We start from the raw sequence: 23,780 nt of genomic DNA on the forward strand, positions 1-23,780 counted from the left end.
GTGTCGTCTGACAAAAATCCACACACAGCACTGACTAGGCCTAAATCGCCATGTGTCATATGCAAGGGAGACCACTTCCACAAAGATTGTCCCTGCATCCCTCGGATTCTAAGGGACTGGTCTCCCCGTTTGCACAATTCGGTGGCGTCAACCTCTGATAGCCATGTTGACAGCTCACCGTCGACTAGTGAAAGTGAAGCCCCAGGACAGAGAGGGAAAGCTAGATTTCCCTGCAAACTGTGTGAAGGCAACCATGCCATCCATCGTTGTCCCTTCTTAGATGAGGCTAAAAGAGTTTTGGAAGATCACCCGATCTTACGAGCGCAACTTCCTCCTGGATATCAAAAACTCCTGCCAAGTCCTTCACTAGTTGAGAACCCGGCTGGCCCACCCAGGTGGTTAGCCGAAGCACCTATCATTGAAGATGAACCGTCTGAATCCATACCTGACGAAAGTCAAAAGGTTGAGGTGGCAGTTGACCCGGTTTTGCCTTCAGAGGCTCCATCTTCGAATGATACCATCACAGAGGAGAATAAAGACGACACCGTCCAAATTCTCTTCATCAACACAGACTCCGACGAACAAGGGGGCAATTTTCCCATTCCTTTGTCGCAGGAAGGAACTTCGTCAGAGTCATACCTGGCCATCTATTCGGTCCCACCACCAAGCAACCTGGTTGTGTCCTTCGACTGGAACCAACTAGGCAGACCCCGGTTGCCAGCAAGCATACCATTCAGGATTATCGTTCAAATATACAGAATGGTAATGGCTAGCACTATCATTGATGAGGGGGCATCTGTGAGTATCCTTTCCTCTATTGCTTCGAAAGCGCTTGGTTCACCAGCGCTTTTTCCTGAAATGAGAAATCTATCAGGCTTTGATAAAGGAACTAGTCGACCTTTAGGGATCCTCCCCAACGTGCCCATAACATTGAAAGGGAAGACCGTTCAAATGAACGTGATGGTCGTTGAAGGACCCTTGGATTATAACCTACTCCTTGGACGAGACTATATATATTGCATGGGAGCCATCGTCTCCTCACTCTTTAGAGTAATGTGTTTTCCGCATGAAGGAAGAGTGGTCAAGCTCATGGACCAACTTTCATTTCCCAGATCACGCATCGCAAATAGTCATATACCATCCCTAAATGGTCTCTTCACGCAAGAAATGTCTCAACCCACGGTCCGTCCTCCTGATGAGCGCGCATAATCCGGGAGGATATGACTGGAACCCAGGGGGCATGCGTCCTGGTCTGCTTCGGCAGGAAAACTTTAGGTATAAGGTAGGTTTCCGCGGGAGAATATGACTAGTTTGTACCCCGCCCATGCTGGAAGAGGGTTATTCTAGAATAAGATTCTTTTGTCAAAGTTATGTGTTTGGCACTAAGGTCATTCACCTTTGTCTATCTCGGTAGATATCGCCGAAGGAGTGTTTTGTTTGAAAGATTAATGAAACAATCTTTGGGTAGCCTGAAAGAGGTAGGCCTTTCCTGCTTAAACAAATGTTTTGGCGGACAAAGTAAACGTAACCTTGAAATCATATTTTATACTTGGGGACATGCAAACCTTTTGGAGTGCAAGCAAGGGGCGACTATTTATTTTTTTAAATTTTTAGGTCCTCCCTTTAAACCTGTAGGTCTAACCCTTTAAACTCGTAGGATTAGTCGTTTCCGAACTTGCGTAACGAAAGGATCCGGAGCAAAGCTTTGTAAGATGAAGCTCCATAAAAAATAGAATCTTAATGAGACATTCTTATCATATGACTGGGTTAATCGAGCAGTTTTAGCACACAGTTCATGCTCGTTAAAAAATAAACGCAAGATCCGAGTAGTTTTAGCACATAGTTCATGCTCGTTAAAAAATAAACATAAGATCGAGCAAATGTTTCCACCCGCATTTAAGCTCGTTAAAAAATGAACTATCCCGGTAAATAACCACTGTGAATGTAATATCATCACCCATTAAAGCCTTGGTCGTGTTTGCACCGTCACCTCCACTTTTTCCATTGGCCAATCGTTCACCTCCATATGTTTGTTTACCCATTTTGAGGAATAGCTGCGAAGAGTGATTTCACTAGCCATCCTTGTGACACTGCCGTGATTGGAAAATTCCAACCTGTACCTGGAATCAGCTGCTAACCCGTTTTATCACTCGTTCCTCAAAAGACGAGTCTTCTTTAAGCTCTTTTTATTTGACTCGTAAAATATGAAAAGATTGTCGAGTTCTGGCCTTCCAGCTTGTTAAAGCGACTGGAAGTGCTATCCCTCCTCTAGGTTTTAATCTTTTTGGACCTGAGGGATTATTGCACAAAAAGATCGAGCGCTTGTTTTATTCGGCTCGTTAAAACTATCGAAAACTCATCCCTTCTGTATTGTTTTATACTTTTTCGGACCTAAGGGATTAGATGACGAAAAAGGACTTTTGGAGTTAACTTTATGTATCTTTTCAGACTCTAAAAATGAAAAGAACCGAGTTATCTTTGTCGTTAGACTCGTTAAAATCATTAAATAGCGACAAACTTGTCTTTAGACGAGAATGAGTTTCACTATCGCTAGGCTCGTTAAAACATAGCGATGGGCTTGCCCGAAGGGCAGGTTATAGAACAAGAATATGTTATACTCCTCAAGCTTAACAAAAATAAAGAGGTACTGGTCAACAATGACTGGGGAAAAATTGGGAGAAACTCAAGAAAACTTTGATGGTAGCAAGTCGCTCTTGAACATGACACTTTTCCTCCGTACCAAAATCGGGTTGGGTTGTTTCATTCACCGGTCACATCCATGGTCTCGTCATACCATCCATATTTGGGGTAATGCTACCGATCCATCGCGTCAGTGTCACCATATGTTCAAGAGAAGTCGTTCAGAAAAGTCAACCGTGTCCCATCCACTGTCGTACATTATCATTCATCCTTTCATGACCGCCACCCTGAATCATATGTCACAGATCGTTTTCACCTCCATCAAAATCATTAGCTCCGTTCCGTGTCATTGATGTGGGATTCATTAAGGCCCTCCTTTGACGGATCGCTTCTTGTCGACATCAGCTCATTATCCAAGAAGTTGATCTAGGAACAACCCCTTCAGTACTTTGAAGCTTGCATGCCTCAATGGCAAGTTTCTCACTTCCGGCGACAGGTATACATCAATGACCTTCGACCGAAAGATTTTGCGTGGTGTTCGACGCCAAGTCCTTTATTCACACCACGTGAATTGTACTGTAGTACCTTGAGGGTCATTATCATTATCGGTGATTCCTCTCGTGCTTGTTAACGGTTTACCTCATTGACCGGTAATCAAGCGATGTCTTTCCATGTTCGACTTCAAAACATTTCTCACATGGATCGACTTGTACTTAGAGTGAGGATCGAATGAGTTTGAAGACCCCGGATCTAGTTTCATCCATCCGGGCTACGATATATATTCAGGAAAGATAAAGACATTGACATGTACATCATTGCAGTAGATAATCATCCTACCCCAAAGGATGATAATTTCATCAAAATTATCAGTCTACCACCAGATGATTGTCTGTTCTATGTACAGAAAAATGAATTTATAAAGCTGAGCATGGGAATGCCCGCCTCAGCTAGATCATGAAAGCAATATGAAAAATAATGTATTGTATTGTATCTTATTACAGGTCTCCTCCCAGCACTGGATGAACTTCGGATCCCCCTGATAAAGCATTTCACCCAATAAACGGCCTCATACTTTAGGGGGCAACTATTATAGACATTTTTGTGCCTTACAGCATTGAGCATGAAATGTCCATAATCTAAGGGATCCAAAGTCCCTAAACATGTTGTTCCTACCCCTAGAGGAACAAGGCTAACAAACCACAGCAATTCACAGAAGTTCTCCACCAGAAACTGCTCAAAAACAAGTCAATTCAAGATCAATTCAATGGCTCCACTAGCTGTCTGCGCTGAGTGTCAAAGCAAACACTGGCTACCTGCACTGCAACGCAGGTAGACGCACTACCAGGGTGCGTTGAGTGAGAATTTCCAAATGGAAAGTTCATTCCAAGAGGTGTCAAGACCCAGGAAGCTTCCAAAATCTTCCTCAATGACACTTGCCTCAGTGAATTCAACTGGTGATGAGTAAGAGGTTCCTAATCTCCAAGTGGAAGCAAGAACCTCCAAGTGGAATCAAGAACTGATAGAGGGACAGGACACTAGTCAGATCTCAAGCTGACTCATCCTCTCTCCAAACATCTATATATGGATCTCTCCTCCATGAGATCTAGAGGCTAGAATTTTGTGATTGCAGAGAATTGCTGTTGGTTTGAGATTGGAATCATTGGGTGCTTAATGCTTTGAAGGGGGTGAAGATAGGAATTCCATTTGCTGGGAAGGAGATGCTGGATTGGAGCCCTCTGGGTTGTATCTCTTCCTGAACCTTGTTATTCATCAATAAAGCTATCTTGGTTTCTCCTATATACTGATGTATCTTTGATGTATGATTGCATTAGTATGTTTGGTTTATTTCTAATCCTGAACTAGTTATGAATATGAATCCATGTCTTGTGTAGCGTTCTCTTCTTGTGATCTTGCAGAAACCTCTTGAAGCTGGGCGAGCGAGAAGGCAAGTAGCTGGGAACTCACAAAGAGAAGAGAAACCGGATCGAGGGACAAACAGAAGACACCGGTTAGTCCATCCATCTCTCTCCATTCTTAATTCATAAAGGAAGAATACTAGAATAGCTGTCTCTATTTGTTGCTAAGGCACTGTCACACCTTAGGTGGATAGGATCGTCCTGCATAGGCATTTTTCCCCACAACACAACCTACCCACTGGCCTGAGGATAATACGGAGATGAGTTCTCCTGGCAGAAACATAATTTAAGAGCCAATTCAGACATCATTTGATTTTGGAAATGACTGCCATGGTTAGTGACAACCTCTTTAGGAATATCGGATTGGGAAATAACTTTATGAATAGAAACAAGGTTGTTGTTTCACCATCATTCATGAAAGTAGGCATAGCCTCCGCTGACTTAGTAAAGTAGTCTACGACTATGATGAGATACTTGTGATATCCTGCTGAAGGCAAATTACAAGTAGTAAAATCAATAACCCACTTCGTGAAAGGACCAACGGTGATCACAGGGAAAAGCGGAGCTGGATATGTGCGCATCTTCCGAGTATAACCCTGACAAGGATGGCACCTCTTGACTGCTTCAATATAATAGTTGAAGATTGAAAGCCAAAAGTAGCTTGCACGCAAAATTTTTTGGGTTGTTGCAAGCCTAGAGAGATGAAGCTCCACTGTGGCAATCATTAAGCACATACTCAGCTTCTTTTAAGGTTAAACAACGCCTAAGGATTGAATCAACCCCGCGACGATATAAAGTGTCACCTATAATAATATAGCTTTTAGTGAGGTGATGTAATTTTCTATGTTCATCATTCGAAAAAGTGAGCAGAAAATTCGAAGTCTGGAGATATATAATAATATCTCCATACCAAGGATCTTGCAAGGAAATAAGAAAAATATGTTCATCATGAAAATTTTCCTCATAAATGATTTCTTCCTCAAAAGGCAACTCTGAGATCAACTCTGCAAATACTAAATATTTCTTAGACTTAGCCGACATGAATTCGAGATCGAATTCTTGTAAAATAACAAATCATCTATTGTATTTGCCCCCAATCACTCACCTACTTAGAACAAACTCAAATGGATTGACAACTACTAAGACGAAAGTTTTTCGAAGCATAATATAATGTCTAAGTCATTAGATAACATGGACAGCTGCCAAAGCTAATTTCTCAATGGGAGAATAGCAATGTTCAGGACCTACTAAGCCTCGACTCAGATAGTAGAATACGTTCTCACATAAAGCATCATCCTCCTAAACCAAAACTATACCAATAGTTGATTTTGCTGCAGCGAGATACAAAACGAAGTCTCTGCTATAATCCAATGGACTCAACAAAGGAGTAGAGGTTAATGCTTTTTTCAAAGCATCAAAGGGGCATTGCGTGAAATCCTCCCATAGAAGTGGGACCCCTTTCTTAAGCAATCTCATAAGTCCTTTCGTAACCTCGGCATAATTAGCTATAAATCTCCTCAAGAAATTGGCTTTTCCTTGAAGACTCTAAAGTTGATGAATAAAGGACGGGGGAGGCAACTAAGTTTGGATCTATTAGCCCTGATAAGACATTTTTGGTATAGTAGTTTGACCAAAATGTATTTGTGGAATGCCTTGGAATGGTTTCCTTGATGGATTTTGCATCATCCCAATATTGGGTTGACTAGTTGGTACCTATGTCATGCCATGCACAAGTTGGTTTAATTGCATATGAGGTACAAAATAGCCAAGCAGTGGAGCTTGTAATGCACCATAAAGAGGTTGGGTAGCTAGGATTTGAGAATTCCTAGATATTGTTCGAGTAATTTGTATTTGAGACACAGCCTGAACATGTTGACTCACCTGAGATGGAACTTAGGCAGGTTAAGATACAAATTCAACAAGGTGGCAAGTAGGAACCGGGGGCATATCCGAAACAAGTTGAGAGGTTGGAATTTGTGTTAAGACCAAACCAGGTTAAACAAAAAATGTAGGATTCCAAGGATTAGCAACCATTCCTAGAAAATAATGACCCATAGGAGGAGGGCTCGAATGAGATGGAGCACCAACTTGTAGAATTTGATTAGTAGATGGGAACATTTCAATAACATGTTGCCCCCTTGATGGGGAATAAGGAGTATATGGATGCAGCTTCCTCCCAGGAGCAGGGTACCCAGTATAGGACAGAGTAGGTTGTTGCAGATGCCCTAATCCACTAAGAAATGGGCCATATTGTTGCTACAAATAAGGTTTGGGTGCAATAGGTGGAATAGGTTATGAGGTGCTCGTTAAAGAGGTACCAAATAGTATTCTAGATGAAGATGATAAACCATACATCCGAAGGACAAGTAAACACACCAGAAAAGGTTCTTGACAATGACTCATAGCTAGGTGGTACTAATTGACCACCATACAAATGAGTTTCTTGTGAAGTTAAAAACATATAAGTTTTTGCAACTTCGGTCAACTCACTCATGATAGAAGACATAGGTTGAGAGACCATCATTGACTTAGTCATGGTTAAACTTCTCGAAGGATTTTTTGGAGGGAAATTCAAAGGTGAATTAGAATTAGGAATCGTAGGTGAATGAGATTGTACTTGAGTATGAGGGGTAAGAAAAGGATGATATTCATAAAGAGGAGTTCATCTTAAATGGATAAGAGGTGAAGGTTGAGACCCTTCTTTAGTAACTTCATCAATACTCAAAAGACTAGGTGGAAGCTGTTCTCCATCAGGACCAAAATTTATAAGTTGTGGTTAAGAGAAATGCAAAGGAAGAGAATAAGAAGTCCCTAAAGTAGTCAGTCAGTTATCTGAGGTTCCCCATCTTGTATGACCTCAGGCTGTAAAGTATCTGAATCTAGAAATTTAGGTTCAATAACCTCAGGTTCTAATGTTCCAAGGGCTTGAGTTTTGACCATGTCAGACCCACTAGCTGGTAGGGATGTAATTTCAGGTTTAATACTTCTAGGAAGTGTCGATTCTGGTTATTTAACTTCAAATTTGCTTCTAGAAGGGGTGCCTTCCGTAGTACCAGTTTCAGCAGTTTTCATTTTCTTATTCTTATGACAACCAAGAGTTTCCTTTGTAGGTAAAGGAGGATATATTTGTATTCTACATGAATGATGAGGTTTTTGAGGGTGTTCTTCCATGATGGATTAATAAATTTTAGAAATTAACAACATAAATAAAAAAAGAAGGGGTAACTAGGAAAAATGATTTACTAAGTAACCGTGAATTGCAATATATATTTCCTATAAATGTAGGAAATCCCCCTGAATGATTTTTTTTGGTGTATCAAAATAGATAAGGTGGTTGACTTGGTTACCTATGGAAGAATAACAACCTATAAGGAACTTCCAACATATACCTAGAGGTACATGGAAGTGCATACTATGGTAGTGTTTTCAAATGTTTCCTATATGATAGGAAGTATTCTAATATACTTTTCATATAGGGAGTGCCATCTAATGTACCTGAAGGTACATGAAGAACGATTTAGTATACTTATGTATGTGGAATACCATCTAACCCCAGAATGTAACATAAACAAATAATTACAACACCTACATTTAACAACACATGAAGACCTCTGTAGCCTAGACCTATACGTTTTTTTGTTAATGTTCTGTTGTAGCGGCTACAACCACCCTCCAAATTTTTTCCTTAGCTTTTGTTTTGGAGCCTCCCTACCAACCTTTCATAGTAACATGTGTTGCTTCATCAAGTACACAAGCTTAAGTGATTTTCTTGTAGAATGGAAGCATATTCATCAGAGCTTGTTGCATTCCCCTCATAGGTTGTTTCTCTGGACTTGGTCCAACTGCAGGTTGAGCAGCTACCTCAAGAAATTGCACAATTCTCGAGGGAAACTAGCCTTCCCTCCAGAAATTACGCAATTCTATCTCACAGCCTTCTGGGCTCTAGAATTATGCAAATCTTCCAGTCAATCTTCACCCAAAAAATTGCGCAATTCCTCCCAGCAGGATTGCTTAGCCCAGAATTTACACAATCCTGGGTAACAGTCAGCTATTCTAGCCAAAAATTGCACAAATCTCCTGGGTAGCTAGCCTAGCTCCCTTCGAGAAATGCACATTTTCTCTCAGCAATTGAGCAGGCTCTTGCATGTGTAGTTGAGTTGACCAGTTCCACCCGAGACCAAAGAAACTTGACTTGCAGGCATGGGCTGCCTTTTCCCAAAATAGAAAAAGGAAACATGCAAAATGAATCCCTTGATTTAGGGAGCTATTTTTAGAAGCTATAGGTTACATGCAAATATTGTGTTAGAGTCTTTCCTCCAAGTGTCGCCTTTTCCTAGATTTGTGGCATGCACATCATGAGCCTCAAAATTATTTATTCGACTCTTCATAACTCATTTTTTCACATCGATCTTGGAGCTCTAACATCCCACAACACATGCAGGACTCTTCGACACATCCAGCTCAGCTATTCAAAGGTAAGTGGCCTTAACTTGTCTTTTGTAGAATTTCTGTCACTTTTTGTGTTTCCACTTGTGTGAGTGTTGTTTACTTGATTCTTTGAACGCTTGTTGTCATTTACATGCATACTAGCTTGTACTAGCACTGTTTCAGTTTTTTTTAGCATCTCACTACTGTCTCATGCATGAAACTGTTTTGCATGAACAGTCGGTGATTCGGCGACTCGCTTCATCCACATGCATGTTCTTCCATTTTATGAATCTTTCATTCACTGTTTGCATGCATGATCATTTTCTTCTGTTTAGACTCAGTATCACCATGATTTCACTTTCACATTTGCTTTCAGTTGCCGGTCGGTAGATCTGGCCATCCTTGGCCCGAACTCTACCCACCAAGACAACATTGCGCAATCCTGAGAGGGATGGCTCCGTCTTCCTCTTAGGAAATGCGCATTTCTTCCTAGGAGTTTTCCTCTAGTCTTGCATTGCCCAATCCTAAGGGACAGTGACTACTGGCCCAAGAAAATTGTGCAATACAGTCACTAAGCCTACACCCATTGCTAACTAAAATTGTGCATTGCGCAATTCCAAAAGTCAGCCTGGATTGCGCATTGCACAATTATAGTAGCCAGTAATGCCTCCCAGACAACCTATATTGCCTTTTTCACAAGTCTAGTAGCCACTTTCCCAACCTCCCAGAAGAAATTGCGCAATCCTTGCCAGTCATTCCCCAGGTATGTGTTATCTCGTTCCTCAAATTTTCTTTGGTTTTCACTAACAGATTTCTTGCCATGCATGTCACTTTGTCTCCAGATATAGTAGGTGTTCGTCTACCTCTTAGTAGTTCAGTATCAATGGTCTCCAAGAGAGCAGGATGAAAGGACACTGGTAGAAGTGCAACTGGAGTAGTAGTTGACTGGGTGTCTACAAGTCTGTCGATCTACAAAGACACCAAGCTGATTGTAGACAAGGACATCAAGGTGAAATGGAAAGAGGTCAATGATGCATTTGCAGGCACATTTGGGGAAGACTTGGAAGATTGCCATGTATATGTGAACATCCACAATTTTGGCTTGTACCAGATTGCATGCAGATACCCCGCGTTCCCATGCATGGACATGATATGCTAGATCGTCTCACACATTGATCCCGAGATGATGACTTTGAGAAGTGCTAGCGGGACAAAGATTGCAACCTTTAGGGCACTTGATTATGATGAGATGTATTAGATTGCGGAGCCTATGACCATCATGGAGACTCCCTTCATCTTACCTAGTAGCAATGCCAACTTCAGAGGCATTTTGAAGAACAGGGTAAAGGAGCCGGTTAGATTAAGGATGACACCCAACCAGGTATACATGACGAAGATACTGAGGAAGGTGTATCAATACTTGGTCACCTTTGCATGTCCATTGTATGGCCAAGGAACCACAAAAACATTCCCATAGAGTTGGGTGATCACGCTGGACCAACTAGCCAGAGAGGGAAAAACATGTAACTCGTCCGACATGTTGGCTCATTAGCTGAAGGAATAGGTAATGAGGGCTTGAAAACCTCCCAAAGGTATGTAAGAAGAAATTTACATGTACGCCTACATCTTCGATGCAATATGTGCCCAAGAGGAATTCCCAAGCTTGAAGTGGGAATGGTCACCGATGGAGACTATTGTGAACACTTATTGTAAGATCTTGTCTGAATGCAGCTTCAAAGGAATTATAACATGATTGTTCGATCATTTTGTCACCCTGGTTTATAGGATGATATTCAAATAGGATCCACCCTGCATGTCGAAGGCAGAAATGGAGGCACTGGTAAACATATTTGATTGGTATGCCTCACCGTTTGGCACCTTCATAGAGATGTACAACATGGAGAAGCCTCTGGATGTTCTACCAAATTTTGCCTTGGACATACTCATCATGCAGGAAGTAGCATATCACATCTCACCAGGATTAACAACTAGACTACACTGGAGAAGAAGGCACCTTGGCCCGCTCTCTCATTCTGAATTGGGTTATACAAGATTCATAGTTTCAAGCAAGTGGATGCCGAAGCAGAATAGATTAAGAAGTATCCATTCAACCTCTGAAGTTATAGTCTGTATGACCTACATTGTCTTGTGAAAGATCACTGCATGAGAGTATAGTTCAACTGGATCCATGGCGATTTTATTGGGCGGAGGAGGACCCATGGAGATATTGCTACAACTCCTCTAGATTCAATGAACCGATCAGCCTCATTGTGGAATGGATAGCGAAGTAGCATCTTGGAGAGCACCAGAAGAAGCAGCAACAACAGAGGTGAATATACCAGTGCACGATAAGGGTAAGAGGAAGATTGTCGATAGCATGGTGTAAGATCAAAGCTGCAAGTTTCGAGAAAATCCAATTGTGGAGAAAGCATCTATGGCTATAGAGGCAAAGAGGCAACATCACGACAAGCGAAACGTGCAAAGGCAGAGAGAGAAACAAAGAATGGAGGAAAAAAAAGAAGTTGGATGAGTTGAAGGAGCAACTCTAAAAGGAACAGGAGTTTCACAAACGGGAAAGGGAAGCGCATCAGCAATAGGTACAGTAGGGGGCGCAACATGTACAGATGGATGAAATAGTGCCCGTACAAGTAGTGGACTCATTAGAATAGCTAGCATCAAGAAAACAGGGTCAACCATCATAGGAATGGGACTTCGCTTAGGAGATAGAGCGAGCGCTTGAATATATGGATACAGATATGGAGTAGCAGGAGTTAGAGCAGGAAATCAACCTCATGCCTCACCACCAAGAGGTTGACCCAACAACTTCACCGCATCCAAAAGATGAGCAAGTCCCAAATGACCAAGGAGACACTGAGATCCTTGGAGATCAGTCGAAAGGAGAGATGCACAACATCTCATTCAACGAGTCCCAACATGGAGTTGTCCAATCTCTCAGAGTGTCAACTCCAGAAGATCATACATCTCTAGCACAGTATGAGGAATCAATGATCGTGTCCGATTTACACAAACATCCAACAGCCTTGGCTGGTGCTACCAGCGCATATGCCAAATCCACTAGCTCATGTGTTCGCTTTCTAATAGGTGAGAACAAGTGAATGGCTAAAGAGCTACAGATGGCCAAGAAAGGAGGAGAGTTAACGACAGAGTCCACCCGAGCAGAACTGAAGAAGGAAATACTGGATGAAATATTGTCCCTTGACACAATCATGCGAGCGTTATATTCCAAGTTTGGTACCGTGCATAAGGCAGTCGTCCATCTAAACGGATGCTAGTAGGGATGTGCTAGAAGATCATCTATCTTGTTGAACATGCATGCTGTTGTTGATTACATGAAAACATGGATGATGAGATACATGGGATCCCCACTTCACTTGCCTAAGATGATGAAGCCCAGAGCGGTCGAGCTAAAGGTACGCATCCGGAGTTAGATACGGAACTATGAATAGCTCACGTAGCTCATCACTAGTCTACATGCCTCCCATGCATGTGTATTCAAGAGTATGGATGTTGTGGTGCACGCACATGCGATCCCATCTATTGGGACTCTTACCCAGGAAAATACAAAGGTACAGTTCTGACTAGAGCTTGACTCGTACTTTAACGAGTTGATGCATATAGCTACCAACCTAGACTTGACAATCAGTGAAGACATCATGTAGAAGTATGCTATTCATCTGGATACGTTGAAGACAATGGTGTGCATGCTTTCAAATGAGTTTGATAAAGGAGCCTGAGCAGTGTACAGATGTTATGGAGGCAAGAGTCAAGTTCCAGAAAGATCTCACCTTGGAGTACATGGACACCATCACGAACAACCGGTCTTGGCATCAGTTCACTACTATTGATCATTGCGAGGATGTTGAAGAGTTGGACTTCCCATAGTTGTCCGAGTCATAGTGATGTCTTGCATGGCTTTCTCAAGCCATTTTGTCTCACTTGGGTACATGTGCATTGTCATGTAATGTCTTGTCAAGTGTAAGTTCAAGTGCCGATAGTTGTATGTAATAGTCATGAGAGTAGACGAAGAGTCATGAGGGTAGATGAGCTGTCACAAAGGGGAATGTCAAGGGTCACCCTACCCTTTAAGATAGATAGTCCCTCATAAATCATTGTAAAGGCTTTTGGTCAGCCAAGCTTCCGATAAGACTATCTTAGAGAGAGCTTGGACAGTATTGTAACAAGCCTTAGCTTCTCCACTACGCAAAGCTGGTATATCTCTTTGGAGGAGCAAGCAGTTGTGGCTGTAACATTCCGCTATCGAAACTAGTGGTTGGAAATGGATGTATTGTATGACTGGAACTTACACTTATTAATATAATAGAGCCAACACGTTTCATGCATATGTTGCATTGTATTATATGCTATCTGGTTTACTCTAAATGATATATTTATTTGTTTGCTTACGCATTCAATTATGGACTATTCTGTATAAGTATGTATGAATCTTTCTGAAATGTGTTTTTGGTTTAACCATCACTTTGGATTGCTAGCTAACTTGCCTTCCATGTTGTGATGCATCTTTTCTCATGTGTTCCCTTCTTAACTCTGTGCTATCACAGGTTTCCAAGGGGTGCACTCATCTCAACCCCCATGTGTTAGAACCTCTCATGCACCTTCCTTGGCTTACTGCATAAGTCACACCCTTGCTACCAACAGAGACATCTTACTTTTCTCTATGCAAAATCACAGTCAAGGAATTACCATACGACCCACTATTGGGACTCCTACACCAAACGATCTGAGGTCTAATTGGTACTTCATATCGGGGAGATCCCCTGACATGTTGTCGAGTCCAACACCATCAACATGTTCCAAATGCACCTTAGGTTAATTGAATAAATTTTAAATTTTATCTTCAATTAAGTTTCGATTTCAAGGCTAATGGTACCAATTCACCTAAACTTCTCATGATGCAACTAGCATGATGAAAATAACTCTTTCATTTCAATGAAGATCTATCTGAAGGAAGGAAGAAACAAAAAATGATGCATCAATCAAAGACACAACAAACAAGAGCTTCCCAAGAAAATATTTCAATGTATTACTCCAATGCAATTCGAAAAATCCTATATGCAATGCAAAAAGGGAATTTTTCTTTTCAATTTCAAATGCAATGAAAATGAAAATTAATCTAGATCGTTGACCAAAAGAACTTGAACGGACTACAACTGTAGTATGAAAATACTTTTGTATAATTAACAATCAATCCAAGTGTTTGCAAACCCTAATTAACAAGAAGAAATAAAAACCAAACAAATTCTCATCAAAAGGAAATCAAACCAAAATGTAAATACACTGATGGGTTTTGCAGAGATAATGACTAGTTGAGAGACTCTAGAAAATTCAATGGATAAAATCAAAACTGAGAGCAAGGCATAAAAATTCATTTCTTTAATCCTACAAGAACCATCACAGGATAAACACAAGAACCAGTGTGATGCATCACACTTACAGAGAAGGATAGGTGCATTGGGTCGCTCTGTGTCAAACCAAAAAGTGCATTGGGGCCAATTTTATTCAAAAAGTGAAACACAAACCCTACCAAGATTAGGTTAAAAATTTCCCAAGATTAATTACTCTGTAAATAGGTAAATTTCATTCAGATTGAAAGTTCTAAAATAAATAATCTAAGGAAGCCACTATAGGAACATCTCGTTCCCTAGTATAGCTGTCAAGTTTCTTCTACGAAAATAAGTGAATCCCATAGATCTAGCGGCATGACTTACAAACAACAAGAAAAAACACTTATTCTTTCCTTAGACAAAATATAAAAAGGAGGAGAAATCCTACCAGGAGTCAAATGTAAGTCCTCTAATCTTAGCTTTTAAACTTTAGCTCTAACTCCAATTACTATAAATGCGACATAAAAAAAATTACAAGAAGTAAGAGAACTACAATATATACATAGCATAGACCAATATCTCTAATCTATGAGTCAAGAGGGCATTGAAATACATATGCATGAAATAGACACAAGTATAGGAAAACAACTATTTGTGTATTAATGAAATGTAGGAGGAGATTACAACCCTTTTGGAGTTTTTGACAATGTAGATAGATCCCACCAAAACTTTTCATTCCTTAGCCACCAAACAATCCTTCAATCACGACTCAAGGATGGTAATGGATCCTTAGGTAAAAAAAATTAGCATCAAGGCATAGCTAAGAGTCTCCAAAATCCAACCTAGACTCTATGTGAGGCAGTGAATTTATAGGGTAAATAAGGTAGTTTAAGATTTACCAACCTAGGACGTAGATCTACATATGGGAGAGGATAAACTCTAGGGGTAAGAGATAATACCTATAGGATAGGAATTCAAGATCTCAATCAAAAGTAAATGGTTAAAACCACCTTGGAAGATTCTAGAAAGAGAAGTTTCATAATTATTTTTTATTTTTCCTGAACTTATAGAACCATCACACCTACAACAAAGGAAACATGCACTGGTCATTGTTGGTTCATAGTTATGCAACATGAAACCATTGTAGGTGGCATAGAAGATAGGTTGTAATGGGTCCAAAAAATGACCTTTTAAGCTGGTAAACCCAAAAATATTCTACTTTTTGGAGAGCTAATCCTTGAGGCTTTTCAAAGGGATGATTTCAAGGTGTTAAGGATGTCGATTGATACGGTTTCCAAACCATTTGAGTGAATGCAATAAAATGACCTGTAACATTGATCTCTACATGCATCTATCAACCTACTTACATCAAGAGTTAGTTTATCAATAACCTTCACCATTAACTCAAGTTCAGATTTAAAAGCATAACATTATTCTCATCTTGATTATTCACCTAAACATGGAAATCATGAGATCCACCTAAAACATAACTCAAAAGAAATTCATCTTTACTCATACCTTCAGATCTACCTTGTTGGATCACACTTGTTTTTGTTGAGCCTCCATTTTCTGATTTTTCCTAATCAGTTGTTGAACTCATTCTTGGGGGATGGACCAAATTAAATTGATAATATTTTTTCTAAGATCCATTTTTATTTTTCTTCTTGCTCTTATTCTCTCCATTAGCATTGCTACTATTTTTCTCCTCCATAAAATATCTGCAATCTGGACCATATCTCTTTAGCGGATGTCAAATCCATATTTCTCTCTAGATCCAAATTGTGAATATTTTCATATATCACACACTTGGCCCTAGCATTCTGTTATCACCAAAAATTGATCATCTAGCCATAACCTACTAGATGGATCGAAGTACACCATATGGTAAAATTACTTTCACTATAAGAAATTACTTAATAAACCACATTTGTTAAGTTATTTCTGTTTAAACCCATGAAGAATAATTAAATAAATCATTATTTATTTAATTATCTTCTAGGAATAATTAATTAAACCATTGTTTAATTAATATTCCTTGTCATATTTGACCCAATCATGATAAATAATTAGATAAATCATTATTTAGCTTATTTTTCTCTAGGAATAATTAATTAATCATTATTTAGTTATTATTCCTTGTCAAGTTTGACTATATCCTCTAGGAATACTTAAAAAAGACATTATTTTTTTATTTATTCCTTAACCACATTCCTTGAGATGATAAATAAACCATTTATTTATTTATTATTTCTAAATATAAGTATTTAAGCAATTTAAATACTTTTTCCCTCCAACCAAATATAATAAAATATTCCAAACAGTTAATTCTAGAATTTGGTTAATAATATTTTATTATTTTCCATTATTCGAGAATAACCTAATAATTTGCTATAAATTGGAGGGTTTTACATCCATTCTTCTCTTCGGAACCATTTAATTGTTGCACTCACTATTGTAACTTTGATTATAATCATTGTCACTTACCATTTCCTTTTCCCATTTGAGTTTCCATTGAACTCAAACATTTTTTGTTGGATTTACACATTGTAGAGAAGAGGGAGACTCTAGAAAGCTCAAGGCATTGAGGATATCCAAGCACCCATCCCACAAAGTGGGACTAGTAACATTAATTGTTCCCTTCACAAGTGTCATCTAATAAAATATATTCTTTATATCTGGTTTCCATTGGATTATTGGAGTTATTTGCACTTATTTTATTATTCCATTTTGTTGTTTGACTATTTCTGTTGCATAGATCAGGACTTTTCCAGGTTTTGTTTCTATCATTTGTTGCAGATACACACTGTTTTACAACCATTTTTACTATTAACATTGTTTTTCATCCATAATCTAAAGTGGTTTCTTTTTGTACACCTTCAAGAAGAACCCTATGTAATGCATTCAGTTGCATTACTTTATCTAGGATAGGATCTTAGCCACAACCTTCATACACTAGATTCCAAACATCATATCCACAAGATATAACTCATATTTAACTTTTCCATGTGATACATGGTATCATTGCAATCCTGAGTAGTGATACACTCTAATGATCCATTCAGAACAAATTTTTCAATTTTTCCTAGATCTTCCTTCCAGCAATCAAACTATGCCTGAAAGCACCTAGTCTAATACCAATTATTGGGAGCATGACAATACTAAGAGGGGGGGTGAATCTATATTGTACCAATGGATCATCTCTTAAAATTTTTACACTTTATGCAAACAAATAACCATGAGAGAAACACATCAACCCAACATCACACATAAGAACACAAGATATAAGGTGGAAACCCTTCTAGGAGAAAAACCACCATATTTGTATACTTCTTTCTTCTTATTATTATCAATTTTTTTCTATTACATCATATTGCTAGCTACCACCAATGTGCAAGAACCAGCTTTCAATGCATGTGAGAAATCACTCACATTATGCCATGGCCTAATAGAAGCCACCACTTCCTAAAATGTGTAGGCCACAACCTACTGGAATCCACCACACCCTTAATTATGCATTCTACTACCTATTATAAGCCACCTCTTGTTAGATTCCCCAACACCCAACAGTTTCTCTGACCACAACTAGAGGGAAGCCACCACTCCTTGAATCAATAAGCCACCACTTGCCAACAAACCACCAATCACCCACTGAAGGCCATAAACTTTAATCTCTTATGGACCACATTCCATTCATTTTCAAACTAGGTCCCACTACAATAAAATAAAAAAATGGTAGGCCATGTTTCATCAAATTTTCAAACTAGACCCACTAATAACTCAAATCTCAACAACTGAATACAAAAATTCCACTGAATAAAGAATCTATGAAACAAAATTCTCTCTGAAATATCAAATAATGCATCAAATCATTAAATCTCCAACATACATACTCTCAATAATACTCTACCAACATCATAATCATAGCTGTGATAAACATCCGAACCATACCCAAACTCAACACCTCACAACAGCATACAAAATATATTTCATGTTGAATTCAGCCATAAAAATCAAAAACACAATGGACAACAACATACAAAGCCATATAAAAACATGACATCAATGGATCTCTACAAAAAATGACTCACTGAAACGCAACAATAACAAAATATGCCTTTGAGCAAAAACCATGATAACTCATCACCATAACAGTCCCTATAATCACATTGTGAGTTATGAGCAAATTACAATCTACAACCTGCATACAAACTCATCCATTAATATTTGTCATATGCACCCCAATGCACATGCCCTATCATAAATCTGCTACAGTATCTTTAATTCTACTCTGACCGCACTCCAATCACACTAGTTGATCATCGAGCTCCATCACAATAAGTGCACACAAGTATACATTATTTCATACATTACTCACAAGATCCATGTTCACAAAACTCTATAGGCCACCAAGTTCTTCCATGTGCACTTCATCGATTAGCAATTTCTTTGTCTCTTCATCACACTGTTTATGGTCTTCATTGTATTACCCTATGATTGCTCAGTAGAAAACTTGACCCCCTCTCTCCTACATGTGTGCACAATGCTTTTAATTAATCACTCCATACAAATGTGCCACATTTCATATCACCTAACCTCATATCGCTCGATCCACATATGATATTTATAATTTTGATGCCTAGTAGACCAGATCAATCACTAATATATCTCATTAATGTATTCCATTAACGTTGAGACCATATCAATAAGCTAGATTATTGGGTGTGTTATGGATTCGATCAATATAATACTAAAATAATGTGTTAACTCATAGCACTACGCCTTTAACTACATTGATCCACTAAAGCTTTAATGCATTCATTCTCCTTTTGGATCAAACCAATATGACCATTATGCATGAGGTCAAACAGCTTGAGTGCAACCAATTCCATGGAAAATTTCTTTGGATCGGCCTATGGATTTATTTTTTCTCCATCTACAAGAGACTATCATAGGCCTAAGCTACACAGGCTGTGACAAGTGTTCTACTCAGGACATAGTAATATTGTAGCACCAAGGTAGTGTCATCTTGTGACAATGGGTTGCCAACAATAGTCATGTAAATTTGGTAAACACAAATTATTTTGACCTAGATCTTCCAACAATGATTCAAGTTGTTTCATGCCAAGTTTGTGTCACCTATACATACCTTTCCAACATATGCAACACTTCTAATAATCAAGACAAGCTCTTCAAACCTTTTGACATCAATGGTAATTCAACTAGCTCCATGGCTAACATCAATTCCAACACCATGCTTTGAAAAATTTAGGGTTCCATTTGGTAATAAGGTTTCTTGAACGTATGACATAAAGATCAAGATTTTAATTGTAACAGCCCTGGTTGAATTTCCATTGAAAAAAATATAAGGCCAAGGTCATCCAACACGTATTCCAAGTTGAATGGTGGGAAAAAAATGCTAGTGGGTGTTCATTTCGGTTTTGGAAAGGGCATTGAAAAAGGATATGAAAAGGAAAAGAGCCATTAATTGGCATTTATTTTTTTAAATAAAGGAAAATAGGAGAAAATGAAGTTGATTGGTCATAAATTTTCATGAGAGGGAAATTGAAGGAAAAATGAAGGAGAATGAAGAAATTAGAGGCCTCCATGATAAAAAGGCTTACGAGGGTCAATTCATGACTTTTTTCAGTGTTAGGCTTTTGATAGTTTTGATTTGAGGATACTCTCATTCTCTCTCTCTTATAATCTTGCACCCTTAGATTATTTTTGGAGCATGCTTAGAGCACTCTAGCATTAACTTGGATTGGAAAAGAAGGCAAAGGAAAGTAGGAAAGTGCAAGGGAATAGTTGGATCAATAGATACATTGGGATTTCTTTGTAGGTATTGAGTTGCCTGTATGGTTTCCTTACTTGTTTTGGCATGCATGGTACGTGCATGTGGTTTCTTGGTTATGAGTTGTCATTGGCATGGAGGATTACCTAGATTGACAACGGTTTTGCTTAGCGTTTCCATTTCCTAGATACTCAGCGTTGTGGGTTTTCCCATTTTTTTCTCATTGTTGCTTGTGTTCATTATGGTTTTATATTGAGTTATTACTTCCTAGAACCTTGGTTGGTAAACGCTCTAGAAGCCTTGGAACATCTTGGGTTGAGTTACTAGTCCTAGAATCCTTTGTTTAACAAACGCTTCGGAGCCATTTTTGGGCTAAGTTACTAGTCCTGGAGCCTTGGTTGGATAAAATGCCTGGAGCCCTACAACAGTTGTGGATTGAGTTACTAGTCCTGGAGCCTTGATTTGACAAACTCTGTAGAGCCCTACAATAGTTGTGGGTTGAGTTACTAGTCATAGTAACCCAACTGAAACATGTTTCTGGTGTACACAAGATGTATCTAGTTCACACGATAGAAACCATATGAACCAACTAATAATTAAAGTTGACACAGAGGTGAGGAATCCACCAATAGGGTCAAATGGAAACCAAGGTACTACACGAATTCTAATGTGTGATAATGAAAGTTGATGTCGAACACAAGGGAAACCACTCAATCAAAGACCCATGATACTGATCGATGCTGAGCACAAGGTGACCTATCAATAATGAAAATAGGGCCAGTGTGCAGCTCTAGATCTTCTCTCAAAGAAACTTTCCATAGTAAATAAGAGCAAGACCTGCCAGCAAGAAGTTAGTGGAGACCTTCTCAAACTAGCATGAGCAAAGGACCAAATAACTTATGTGATAATGAACATGACGCTGACAACCAGGGACGACTGACTGAAAATAGGTCAAGAGACACCATAGAAAGTCCGACTCAGGTTTACTTCCCTTCAACAAAAGCACGACTCAAATGTGACTACATGGTAGCATATGATAACTTTGTATAACTTTGTCATGCAGGAGGCATAAGAAAACTCTCCATATGATTGGAAGAGGCAACCATTCGGTGGAGTACTGACTCAATAGCAAGGTTAAAGCTCTCCTAATTTAAACTAAAGCCCATCCCAATGGAGGAAAGACTTATTTTGAGTGCTTTGTTCAAGGGCAACACAAATGAATTTAGTTGCCATTAATTATGGAAATAATGTCCCGTTCCCGCTCTTTTTGGAATGTATAATTTTTTGTATTTTTCATATTTAGAAAGCCTGAAAAATAATAAAAGAATACCTATAGTACATTGGAAAGAACGAGTGTCCAAATACATATGTACTATTTCTTGGGAGGGGAAGATTCCTATGCTCAATGCAAGGTGACGAAACTGGTCAGTGACACTCAAAGAAATGTTCTTTCCACGGGTAAGAGGTTGTCAAGTTGCAGAGGCAAAGTAATTGCAAGGTTGATTTCACAAAAGACATGGTCAAAAGGTGGCTTAAACATGAGTCCAAGTGAAGTCAGCTTAAGGCCAAAAGGTACAAATGGTGAACATGCAATGCAACAATACAACTCAACACAAAGGAGCCTCTAGGGTATAAAGCTAGAAAAATAGTGAAGAAGTAAGAGAATGATTCTTCAACGCACAAGTCATGGCGGGACTAAAGAGGAATCCTAAGCCTAGGCAATATAGCAGCATGGGCAACATATGCTAGCGAGGTTCTAACTAATATGCCTATGTAAAGGTTGGCTCTACCACCGTATCATGATTTTACAAGTCAGGGAGTGACAATGGTTTTAGAACCAAGACATGATGCGATCGACCCTATGGCAAAAAATATCACAGTATGGAGGCTAGTATGCAAAATGCAACAGAAAATGATATCCCTAACCTATATTCCAGTGAAAAAATGATACGTTCCATGATGGTTTTGCAATCATGGAACTGAAACAATTTCTCAAAAAGTCCCAAAAGTATCCAGTAAACATAACCATCCCAACACTCCAAGCCAAAAAGGTAAAAAAGCCCATAAAAAGGAAAATAATCTTTAGAAAAATTAATTTTCATATGTCAACTTCTATAAGGAATTTTTGACTCACAATTCTTCATTTGTGTTTTGAGCAATTGGGTGAAGGAGATGTGGAGAAAAAATAAAGCAAGCTTATTCCATCAAATTCATCCATTCAAACAGCCTCCAATCTTCCAGGTAACCTTCTAACTGAGATTTTAATAAGTTTTAGTTCTTTTTAAATGATTTCGTCACAAATTTGACCATGGGATTTTATTTTAAAAGATTTCGCTATGCATACATGCGGGTTGGACACATGTGAACTACGTATAGAAAGGCCTATACGCAACTATGTTAATACCGAACCCACGTGTGCACGAATTCAAAATTTGAATCATGGTTTTAATGATTCAAAACATCATTTTTTTGTAGAATGTCGATTACTTGGCATGAAATAGAGCATAGTAAGATTGATACTGAAGTAATGGAAGATAAAAATGCATTAGATTACTTACGAGGATGCAGATTGTTAAAAAATTTCAAAATTCTGAATATGAAGGAAAATACCATGTTGCTTGAGATGTTAATCCACTACTGGAGTCTAGAAGAAGATGCTTTTGTTATTGATCAGGTTCCCCTGAGGGTTGAAATAGAGGATATCTATTTCATCACAGGTCTTTCCTGGAAATGAGAGAGGGTCCACGGAACATGAAGAACAAGAGGTAGTCTTAGTGTGGAAGACTACATATGCATCCATTGCCCAAGAAACATCAAGAAGATTGGAACTCAGATTCCAATCAAACATGTAAAGAGTCTATCATTGAGAATCCTTCTTTTTACCATTTCCAGGGAAAATGGTTCTACTTCTCTACATCAGGGCTCTCATGTTTCAACGAGTCTTGCAGTGGATAGTCTCACTACAGTCTTCAATTGGTGCACACCCCTTCTAGCTAATATCAAAAAACAACTTACTTATATCCAGAAGGGTCAGAAAAAGAACTTTAGATACGGAACCATCTTATGTTCCTTCTTCTTTGAGAGAGTACCTGGGCTTCGTCCGAAGGTATTATCCACCATCAGTCACCCAATGGATCCATGAATGGGTAGGTGGGCTCATGTAATGAAATGACTAGGGGGCGGTGAGGTCCCTAGGTATACATTTGATGATGAGTTTTTCCTTTTGTGGGAACAATAGGTCATTGCAATAGAAGGCTACCCTTATGCTGGAATGGATTTTACGGTAGATCCAATCTAGTGTTGACACCAGATGCAGCATGGGGCACCATAGGTACAAATATTTTTTAATTTTTTAATTTTATGATTTTTTAATTTTTTTATTTATTTTAAGTATAAATGAACTAAAAATCTTTTTAATGAGAGAAAATACTTACAAAATTATTGATCATGACATAGATGTTGGACCAGTGAGAACTGATGGTCTACCTCAACATAGGCGTTGTCGAAGAAACACAGAAGGTGTTGTAGCAGAGACTGAGAGGATGCTCCATTGAGTCTAGAGAAACATGGTGAGGTTAACTCACCAAGTACCTATGGTGGCTATAGAGGACCTACCAAAGGAGATGCAAAGACGGATGGTGG

This window comes from Pinus tabuliformis, chromosome 9 (genome assembly GCF_031772625.1).
Source record: "Pinus tabuliformis cultivar Carrire ecotype Pingquan chromosome 9, CPIR1, whole genome shotgun sequence".
NCBI lineage: Eukaryota > Viridiplantae > Streptophyta > Pinopsida > Pinales > Pinaceae > Pinus > Pinus tabuliformis.